Below are 12,191 nucleotides of genomic sequence, written 5' to 3' on the forward strand. Positions count from 1 at the left end.
CGCCAAACATACCCTCGTAAAACTAACTATCCTACCGATCCTCGACTTCGGCAATGTCATTTGCAAAATAGCTTCCAATACTCTACTCAGCAACTCAGCAAACTGGATGCAGTCTATCACAGTGCCATCCGTTTTGTCAACAAAGCCCCTTATAGCACCCACCACTGCGACCTGTATGCTCTAGTCGGCTGGCCATTGCTACATATTCGTCGCCAGACCCACTGGCTCCAGGTCATCTATAAGTCTTTGCTAGGTAAAGCTCCGCCTCATCTCAGCTCACTGGTCACAATAACAACACCCACCCGTAGCACACGCTCCAGTAGGTATATCTCATTGGTCATCCCCAAAGCCAACACCTTTCTGCTCTTTTGCACACACATTTTTACTTGCACATCACCATCTGCTCATCTATCCCTCGGGTGTTAATTTGCTAAATTGTAATTACTTCGCCACTATGGCCTATTTATTGCCTTACCACCTCACGCCATTTACACACACTGTATATAGACTATTTTGTTTTCTATTGTGTTATTGACTGTACGCTTGTTTATTCCATGTGTAACTCTGTGTTTGTGTCACACTGCTTTGCTTTATCCTGGCCAGGTCGAAGTTGTAAATGAGAACTTGTTCTTAACTAGCTTACCTGGTTGTATAAAAGCACTCTTTTTTTCATAATTCTTTGTATCATTGATCTTGGATTCACAATACAGTTTATTCTTTTGTTGAGTTTAGTCACATAATTTCTCAATTTGCAGTAAGCCAGCTGTGTAACCAGACTTATTAGCCATTCCTTTCCCCCCATCTTTCAACCATAGTTTTTTATTTCCTCATTAACCAGTTAGAGCTCTAGGGGCGCTATTTCATTTTTGGATAAAAAACGTTCCCGTTTTAAGCGCGATATTTTGTCACGAAAAGATGCTCGACTATGCATATTCTTGACAGTTTTGGAAAGAAAACACTCTGAAGTTTCAGAATCTGCAAAGATTTTGTCTGTAAGTGCCCCAGAACTCATTCTACAGGCGAAACCAAGATGATGCATCACCCAGGAATTAGCAGAATTTCTGAAGCTCTGTTTTCCATTCTCTCCTTATATGGCTGTGATTGCGCAACGAATGAGCCTACACTTTCTGTCGTTCGCCCAAGGTCTTAGCAGCATTGTGACGTATTTGTAGGCATATCATTGGAAGATTGACCATAAGAGACTACATTTTCCAAGTGTCCGCCTGGTGTCCTGCGTCGAATTCGGTGCGCAATTGCCAGCTGCTTCTACTTTACCATTTGATTCAGGGGAGAAAGCATGTGTCCAAGAACGATGTATCAATGAAGAGATATGTGAAAAACACCTTGATGATTGATTCTAAACAACGTTTGCCATGTTTTCAGTCGATATTATGGAGTTAATTTGGAAAAAAGTTCACGTTTTGAGGACTGAATTTTCGGATTTTTTTTGGTAGCCAAATGTGATGTATAAAACGGAGCTATTTCTAATACACAAGGAATCTTTTTGGAAAAACTGAGCATCTGCTATCTAACTGAGAGTATCCTCATTGAAAACATCAGAAGTTCTTCAAAGGTAAATGATTTTATTTGAAGGCTTTTATGTTTTTGTTAATGTTGCGTGCTGGATGCTAACGCGAAATGCTAACGCGAAATGCTAACGCGAAATGCTAACGCGAAATGCTAACGCTAGCTAGCTACTTTTACACAAATGATTGTTTTCCTATGGTTGAGAAGCATATTTTGAAAATCTGAGATGACAGTGTTGTTTACAAAAGGCTAAGCTTGAGAGATGGCATATTTATTTCATTTCATTTGCGATTTTCATAAATAGTTAACGTTGTGTTATGCTAATGAGCTTGCTGATAGATTTACACAATCCTGGATACAGGGGTTTTTTCATAGCTAAACGTGACGCAGAAAACGGAGCGATTTGTCCTAAACAAATAATCTTTCAGGAAAAACTGAACATTTGCTATCTGAGAGTCTCCTCATTGAAAACATCTGAAGTTCTTCAAAGGTAAATGATTTTATTTGAATGCTTTTCTGTTTTTTTGTGTAAATGTTGCCAGCTGAATGCTAATGCTAAATGCTACGTTAGCCATCAATACTGTTACACAAATGCTTGTTTTGCAATGGTTGAGAAGCATATTTTGAAAATCTGAGATGACAGTGTTGTTAACAAAAGGCTAAGCTTGAGAGCTAGCATATTTATTTCATTTCATTTGCGATTTTCATGAATAGTTAACGTTGCGTTATGGTAATGAGCTTGAGTCTGTATTCACGATCCCGGATCCGGGATGGGGAGATCAGAAAGGTTAATCCATGGAGCCTTAACAATTCTAACAGTCAGTTTCTTAACAGGTGCCTGTCTCTCAATAATTGGAAGAAGCAGTTTCTTAAATTAAATGCAGCGTCTGAGTCACATGCAAAATCGTTTGGATGATTTCTTATACACTATTTTAGGCCCAGCTTTTGGAACTCTGGCTTTCCTGGATATCACCACTATATTGTGATCACTGCATCCAATAGGTACGGATACAGCTTTAGAACAAAGTTATTCAGCATTAGTAAAAATGTGATCAATACATGTGAATGATCTTGTTCCTGTAGTGTTTGTAAACACTCTGGTAGGTTGATTAATAACCTGAACCAGATTACAGGTACTGGTTAGTGAGAAGCTTCCTCTTGAGTGGACAGCTTGATGAAAAGCACGCCAAAAGAAAATACTTCAGCAGTGCCAGGTTAACCTGAAACCACAGTTGAGTAACACTTGCCATAATCTTCTCTAAGTATTACTTCTGGGAGGGAGGATGGACAATGAGCCTGTCATAGCTGATGTAAGCAATATCCTCACGCGCTCTGGGCTTTCATGGCTGGGATAAGTTCTTTCCACTTCTGGTGCACATCTTCAGGATAGTCCTCATTGAGGAAGATATATGTTCCTCTCAAGTTCTTAGCTATTTTCAACACAGCTACCTTGTCCTTGAGCCTCAGGAACTTGACCACTATCGGCCTGTGCCTGTCACTTGGGCCGGTGGTGGGTTTTCCAGACCTGTGAGCGTGCTCCACCTCAATATTCCTGTGGTCCATCTTCAATCTCAGAGATCATTTCCATCACTTTGTCCTCAGACTCCTTCCAGGTCTCATGTGGAGATTCTGCAATTCCGTCCACAACCATGTTGTTCCGCCTTGATTGTCCCTGGAGAGTCTGATTTCTCCATAATTGTTATCATGGATTCACACACAGAACTGATGTCCTCTCTCAATGACTTACAGATTGCTGTCATCTTGCCGTTCTCCTATTTCAACTCATCGAGCTTACCCTGGGAGAACTACAAACTGTTCTTCAGGTCCTGGACCTCTCTGGTCAGGCTGTCCATTCCACCATTTTCTTGTGGTTGTAACAACTTGTAGAACTTGTTGTTTGTTTAAAAGATCCCTCAGGGCCTCCCGGGTGGCGCAGTGTTTAAGGGCGCTGTACTGCAGCGCCAGCTGTGCCACCAGACACTCTGGGTTCGCGCCTAGGCTCTGTTGTAACCGGCCGCGACCGGGAGGTCCGTGGGGCGACGTACAATTGGCTTAGCGTCGTCCGGGTTAGGGAGGGCTTGGCCGGTAGGGATATCCTTGTCTCATCGCTTACCAGCGACTCCTGTGGCGGGCTGCTAACCAAGGTTGCCAGGTGCACGGTGTTTCCTCCAACAAATTGGTGCTTCCGGGTTGGATGTGCGCTGTGTTAAGAAGCAGTGCAGTTGGGTTGGGTTGTGTATCGGAAGACGCATGACTTTCAACCTTTGTCTCTCCCGAGCCCATACGGGAGTTGTAGCGATGAGACAAGATAATAGCTACTAACAATTGGATACCACGAAAAAGGGGTAAAATTGAAAAAAATGAAAGATACCTCACATGTGATAGTGACACCACTGTGCTCAACGGTACTCCCGCCAGCTTTAGTCTTTGTAATGGTCGCTAGCAACCTAGGTTACGCCGTTACTCCTCACAGTTCCAGACAGGGCAGGTCACAGGGAAGATTGAAAACAACAACAAACAGCAGGGATCTAGACAGTCACAAACTCGGGACAAACCGCAGTCCCAGCCACAATGGCTAACCGCATCTCGGGCTGTGTTCAAGCCATCAAGAAAACCCTACTAGCTTGATAGGCTACACCAAATAGCTCCTCAGACCCGACCTTGGTCGGCAGGATCACTAGACAGAGAGTAGCTGTCCCAGCAACTGATGCCAACTGCGTCATGGGATCCAAACTCAAAGGTTAGCTAGCTACTAAGAAACTTACCAATACACTTTCAAAACATCAAACTTTCCAAAACAACAAACCGAGCTCTCCCCTTGTAGCAGCAGTTGTGGTGTGGGTGTGTGTGTTATTAAGGACACTTTTTAAAAATGTTATCCTAAAATGACACCCAAATCTAACTGCCTGTAGCTCTGGACCTGAAGCAAGGTTATGCATATGCTTGATACCATTTGAATGGAAACACTTTGAAGTTTGTGGAAATGTGAAATTAATGTAGGATAATATAACACATTAGATCTGTTCAAAGATAATACAACAAAATTATGTTCCATCATCTTTGAAATGCAAGATAAAGGCCATAATATAATATTGCAGTTTAGATGCAATTTAGATTTCATCCACTAGATGACAGCAGTGTATGGGAAATGTCTCAGATTGATCCTGTGAAGCATTGCAATACTGGACAATATTTAGTGTCAAGTCTGCCCAAATGTGCTGAATTGGTCAATTGATACATTTTCAAGTACATAACTATGGTAATACAAAATGTAAGTTTACACTCTACCAGGAATGTCATACATGAAGGATCATTAGCTTATACACTAACTTTCACCCATCTAGATGACCGGGCAGGGTAGGTGTGGAGCAAGAGACAGCAGGAGTTCAAACTGTAGAACCCAGTTCCTACATTTGAATATAAAAATTGATATTATCCCAAGAAAACTATGTAACATTTTATATCTCAAACCCTCAGGATGACAAATTAGAGCAAGATTACTGAATATCAGTACATTATTTACCTTCAGAGGTGAATGTAACAAATCAGTTGCTGTGATAAGTGTGTTGTTGGTGTGCACTCTCCTCAAATAATAGCATGGACAGTTTTTCACTGTAATAGCTACTGTAAATTGGACAGTGCAGTTAGATTAACAAGAATTTAAGCTTTCTGCCCATATAAGACATGTCTATGTCCTGGAAAGTTTGCTGTTACTTACAACGTCATGCTAATCACATTAGTACAAGTTAGCTCAACCGTCCCGGTATAGGGACACCGATCCCGTAGTTAAGAGTGAGTGTATGCATGCAAGGTGCGGAGAATCAGAGCAGGTAGTCAGTCCAGTTCAAGTGTTCAGCAGTCTGATGGCTTATAGATAAACTGTCTTTTGGTATTAACATGCCTTCCTCAGGCACCATTTCGAGTAGATGTCCTGGATGGGTGGGAGCACGGTCCCAGTGACGCTCTCGATGCTGCATGAGTATTTGAAGAGGAGCCGTGGCGGCATGCTGAATTTATTTAGCCGCCTTAGGATGTAGAGACGCTGTTTCAACCTCTTGCCAAGAGTTGTGGTGTTGTTGGTCCATGACAAGTCCTCAGTGATGTGGACACAGAGGAACTTAAAACGTGTGACTCTCTCTAATGCTGTTCCGTTGATGTGGATAAGGGTTTGTTCCCTTCTCTGCTTCCTGAAGTCTGCAATCAACTCCTTTGTTTTGCTGATGTTGAAGGAGAAGTTGCTTGATAGGAAACAAATTGTTTCTCAAATATTATAGTATATCAAGTCCGTCTTTACTCCCTCCCTCAATGCCAAGCAAGACACATGAAAAAAATCTGATATGAATTCTCTATATTCCTTTTTAAACAACAATATACTGTACACCTTGTTGTACAAAAAATACACTGTACTACTGATGGGGAACAGGTCATAAACACATGATGTATGCTTTTCACATTGCTATGTTCTTTGATCAGACCGTGACATTTTGTGTATGACTAATACAGCTATATTAAGAGTCAGAGGCCCCTTGCTCTGGCTCTGGGGTAGAGGCACCGTTGAATGGGCATCGGTCCAGGTCCTAAAGCCATGACTGTGCCTGATATTCAAATTACCAGTTCCCTCTGCTCTCTCTTAAGATTGTAGGATAGCATTGCTTGGTCTTAACCAAATCAACTAGCCCCCCTTGACAAAAAAGCACATGTACAAAATCCCTGACTAAATGATTCCAGTCTTACTGTAGAAAACATCCCAAAGGTAGATCCAAAATGTAAATAATAACATATTAAAGCCAGAGAATGGATTCTTTCTCTTCCTGCACAGAGACTTAAATTAGAAGCAATGATTCCAACCACAGGAAAATAAACCTCTGAAGAAGGATGGACAATCTCTGTGGTTTCCACTCATTGTCCAACATACTGTACCCATGTTTCCACTTTACTACATATTTCTAAATGCAAATGAAGGTGTCACAATAGACTAAATAGTTAACCTTTTCCATCTAGATCTTGTGTGATGCCCGTCAGATATGGGTAATGTTGCCTTTGTGGCAGTGAGTGGGACTGCTGAGGTTGTTAGTGTTTAGATGGTATTACAGTCTACTTCGCCCTTGCCTCTGCCCCTACCGCCCCACTGTCTGCACATGGCTCCTAGATTTAGGTCATGTCTCAGATGGAGGGGCTGCCGCTCTGCACTTTTCACATGACACAATTGATAGTGAGTGAACTGAACTGTGCACTATGTACGAGGGTGAGTGGATTTCGGGAACAGTTATGCACTGCTCAGTCTATGAAGCGTAACAAGACCCCATCAAAGGCTTTTTATGAGTTTTGCAATGTTTTCTTTCAAACTTTACAACAGATAAAATATTGAATTAGTTATTGACATAGCATATAAACACATGTATATGCATTGCTTTTAAAAATGATGGGCATCTTTTATATCGGACCACTGCACTTAAGTGTTACCCAATGTCTGACTAACAATGACAAAAAATAATGCCGTAAGTAGGCCTACAGTGAAACATGGAGAATCATGTAATCATTGGAATCATGAGACTAGCAGTTTAAATAATTTATCAAGTGCAATTTGAGATCAAGGGACAGGGATTAGAGCACATGTTTGTCCTTGTTGTCCTCAAAATATATTGAATATGTATTTTTTGAATACATCTTTAATCCTGTACCGTGATAAAGTAATCTAATAGGCAAAACTATTCCATCACAATTAAATATTTTATTTTATTGGTTTATTCAGTATGTTTGATTTCAGTATCGGGTGTGTTTTGGCTTGTATTGATATGCGGGAGGAATTCCAGGCATCCCGTAATTAAGGTAATAGTGTAAAACAAACCACAACCTGTCTTCGTCTCCACACTCATAAAAACAATCCTGTGGCTGTTCCAAACACGTATTTCAGCCAGCCTGTCATGTACCCAGTTATCAGATGGCCGGAGGAGGTACATGTAGCCAGCAAAGATTTGAAACTGGCAGAAAAATGTAATGCTCTCAGCCATGCACCTGAATACATGCCTGGTAATTTCCCAGGTTGTAGGAAAATGAGCTGCCCCTGCTTTACTTATTTAGCTGTTTAATCTGCACCCCAATATGAATCTTTAACATGAGCATATCCTGTGTTGGTTGGTCTTCAGCCTATACAGTGACAGTGTGTGTTAGGATCCGGTCCGGTGCATTGCCCTAAATGTGGATTGGTCTGTTGAGGCTGTTTCCAGGGGAAATTAGCTCATCCGGAGCAGTGGAGCCTCAGACTTGCCTCCAATTGGTTCTCACCTGTGATGTTACTGGAGACACATTACTTGTCAGGAAATTACAGTAACTGCACTCATTACAACATCCTGTCCTGTGTATCTTGGATGTCTGTGTATCACAAGTATCCAGCACAGGAAAAGTTTAAATTGCAATTGATGTATTCAGTTGCTGAAATGTTGGTTTAACTGACATAAAAGGGCAGTAATGCCAATATATAATTGCTTAGGAATCTCAAAGTACAATGTAATGGGGGTCAATGAGACTAATTTCCTAGTGGCATCACCATCAGTAAATTAAATGCATTTATTAAACCAGGAATGACTAATCATGACTGCATCTCTTTATTTAAAGACACCTCGGTTTTCTGTGTATGAGCGTGTTTTAAGATCACCCCTAGCATACAGATTGCTGAGTGATGTCAAGAGAGGGTGAAGGTCGAGAGTCGGCCCTTTTCATGTCACAGAAAGTGGTTTATTTTTCGTTCCAGTCGCAGCACAAACATTCATGATATGCATGCGAATTCACAGCGATGGGGAGATCAAACAGTCCGTCGTGAAGGAGAGAGGGGGAAACTACTTTTCCTCATGACAGTATGATGCACTGCAGAGTGTCTGCAACATAAACATGGCCCAGAAAAGTAATTTCACTCTGAATTTGAGCACTGGTCTGACAGCACAAGCCAGATAACCAGAATTTGTGGGCAGAGTGTTATCTCTGCAGGCAGTGTCAGGAAATTTACTGCTGAAAACGTTCAGCGGTAATCCATTTGTTGCTTACGGTCATTCCTAAAAGAGTGTTTCTCCCACCTCACTGACCATATCTCTGTCTCTCCACTTTGGCTTGATGCTCTCATCAAAGATGAAGAGAAATGTCATCTACACTATATATTACAGACATGATACAAAATCATGCATGCATGGCTTACAAGGTGAACAGTATATGAAAGTAATAATGTTTAAATAATAATAATAATGTTTAGTTTTCATTATTAAAGCTCTAATGTTAAAATAAATCAAATAAAACATTATTTGTCACATGCGCCGAATACAACAAGTGTAGACCTTACAGTGAAATGCTTACTTAAGCCCTTAATCAACGGTGCAGTTCAAGAAGAGTTCAGATAATATGTACCAAATAAACTAAAGAAAAAATTATAAAAAGTAACACAATAACATAACAATAACGAGGCTATATACATTGGGTACCGAGTTAGTGTTCAGGGGTACAGGTTAGAGGTGGACCGATTAATCGGAATGGCCGATTAATTAGGGCTGATTTCAAGTTTTCATAACATTCAGAAATCGGTGTTGGAGGCTGGCTGTTGTCGATGTGTTCCTGGTTCGAGCCCAGGTAGGGGCGAGTAGAGGGATGGAAGCTATAATGTTACACTGGCAATATTAAAGTGCCTATAAGAACATCCAATAGTCAAAGGCATATGAAATACAAATGGTATAGAGAGAAATAGTCCTATAATTCCTATAATAACTACAAGGAACTACCAGCTTTCATATGTTCTCATGTTCTGAGCAAGGAGCTTAAACGTTAGCTTTCTTACATGGCACATTGCACTTTTACTTTCTTCTCCAACACTTTGTTTTTGCATTATTTAACCAAATTGAACATGTTTCATTATTTATTTGAGGCTAAATTTATTTTATTGATGTATTATATTAAGTTAAAATAAGTGTTCATTCTGTATTGTTGTAATTGTCATTATTACAAATAAATTTAAAAAATCGTCTGATTAATTGGTTTCGGCTTTTTTTGGTCCTCCAATAATTGGTACCGGCGTTGAAAAATCATAATCTGTCGAACTCTAGTGCAGGTTAGAGGTAATTGGTACATGTAGGTAGGGGTGAAGTGACTATGCATCGATAATAAACAGTGAGTAGCAACAGTGTACAAAACAAATGGAGAGGGGTCAATGTAATAGTCCGGTGGTCATTTGATTCATTGTTTAATTGGGGGTAGAAGCTGTTAAGGAGCCTTTTTGGTCCTAGACTTGGCGCTCTGGTACCTCTTGCCATGCGGTAGCAGAGAAAACAGTCTATGACTTGGGTGACTGGAGTCTCTGACAATTGTATGGGCTTTCCTCTGACACCGCCTATTACATAGGTACTGGCAGAAGCAGGAAGCTTGGCCCCAGTGATGTACTGGGCAGTACGCACTACCCTCTGTAGCGCCTTACAGTCAGATGCTGAGCAGTTGCCATACCAGGCGGTGATGCACCCTTTTGAGGATCTGGGGACCCATGCCAAATCTTTTCAGTCTCCTGAAGGGGAAAAGGTTTTGTGCCCTCTTCATGACCGTCTTGGTATGTTTGGACCATGATAGATCGTTGGTAATGTGGACACCAAAGAACCTGAAACTTTCGACCCGCTCCACTACAGTCCCGTTGATGATAATGGGGGCCTGTTTGGCCCGCCTTTTCCTGTAGTCCACGATCAGCTCCTTTGTCTTGCTCACATTGAGAGAGAGGTTGTTGTCCTGGCACCACACTGCCAGTTCTCTGACCTGCTCCCTACAGGCTGTCTCATCATTGTCTGTCATTAGGCCTACCACTGTTGTGTCGTCAGCAAAATTAATGGTGGTGTTGGTGTCATGTTTGGCAACACAGTCATGGGTGAACAGTGAGTACAGGAGGGGACTAAGTACACACCCCTGAGGGACCCCAGTGTTGAGGATCAGTGTGGCAGACGTGTTGTTGCCTACTCTTACCACCTGGGGGCGGCCCATCAGGAACTCCAGGATCCAGTTGCAGAGGGAGGTGTTTATTCCCCGGGTCCTTAGCTTAGTGATGAGCACTATGGTGTTGACCGCTGAGCTGTAGTCAATGAACAGCATTCTCACATATGTGATTTTTTTGTCCAGGTGGGAAAGGGAAGTGTGGAGTGCGATTGAGATTGCGTCATCTGTGGATCTGTTGTTGCGGTATGCGAATTGGAGTGGGTCGAGGGTATCCAGGAGGATGTTGTTGATGTGAACCATGACCAGCCTTTCAAAGCACTTCATGGCTACCGACGTGAGTGCTACGGGCAGTAATCATTTAGGCAGGTTACCTTCGCTTCCTTGGGCGCAGGGACTATGGTGGCCTGCTTAAAACATGTACACTACTGTTCAAAAGTCTAGGGTCACTTAGAAATGTCCTTGTTTTTTAAAGAAAAGCACATTTTTTTGTCCATTAAAATAACATCAAATTGATCAGAAATACAGTGTAGACATTGTTAATGTTGTAAATGACTATTGTAGCTGGAAACGGCAGATTTGTTATGGAATATCTACATAGGCATACAGAGGCCCATTATCAGAAACCATCACTCCTGTGTTCCAATGGCACGTTGTGTTAGCTAATCCAAGTTTATCGTTTTAAAAGGCTAATTGATTGTTAGAAAATCCTTTTGCAAACATGTTAGTACAGCTGCAAACTGTTGTTCAGATTAAAGAAGCAATAAAACTGGCCTTCTTTAGACTAGTTGAGTACCTGGAGCATCAGCATTTGTGGGTTCGATTACAGGCTAGGCCAGCATCCCGGAGTCGCCTCTTCACTGTTGAATATTGAGACTGGTGTTTTGCGGGTAATATTAAATGAAGCTGCCAGTTGAGGACTTGTGAGTTGTCTGTTACAGACTCATTCAGGGAGAGGTTGAAAATGTCAGTGAAGACACTTGCCAGTTGGTCTGAGAATTCTTTGAGTACACGTCCTGGTAATCGATCTGGCCCCACAGCTTTGTGAATGTTGACCTGTTCAAAGGTCTCGCTCACACCAGGTAACGAGAGCGTTATCACACAGTCATGCAGAACAGCTGGTGCTCTCATGCATGCTTCAGCGTCAGGGTAGCCTAGTGGTTAGAGTGTTGGACTAGTAACCGGAAGGTTGCAAGTTCAAACCCCCGAGCTAACAAGGTACAAATCTGTCGTTCTGCCCTGAACAGGCAGTTAACCCACTGTTCCTAGGCCGTCATTGAAAATAAGAATTTGTTCTTAACTGACTTGCCTGGTTAAATAAAGGTAAAATAAAATTTAAAAAGTGTTGTTTGCCTCGAAGCAAGCATAAAAGGCATTTAGCTAGTCTGGTAGGCTCGCATCACTGGGCAGCTCATGTCTAGGTTTCCTTTTGTAGTCTGTAATAGAATTCATGCCCTGACATATCCGACGAGCATCAGAGCCCGTGTAGTAGGCTAATCTTGCATTGACGCTTTGCTTGTTTGATGGTTAATTTGAGGGCATAGAGGGATTTCTTATACGCGTCCGGATTAGTGTCCCGCTCCTTGAAAGCAGCAGCTCTAGACATTAGTTAGATGTGGATTTTGTCTGTAATCCATGGCTTCTGGTTGGGATATGTACGTACGGTTACTGTGGGGACGTCGTCGTCGATGCACTTATTGATGAAGCCGATGACT

This window comes from Oncorhynchus mykiss, chromosome 10 (genome assembly GCF_013265735.2).
Source record: "Oncorhynchus mykiss isolate Arlee chromosome 10, USDA_OmykA_1.1, whole genome shotgun sequence".
NCBI lineage: Eukaryota > Metazoa > Chordata > Actinopteri > Salmoniformes > Salmonidae > Oncorhynchus > Oncorhynchus mykiss.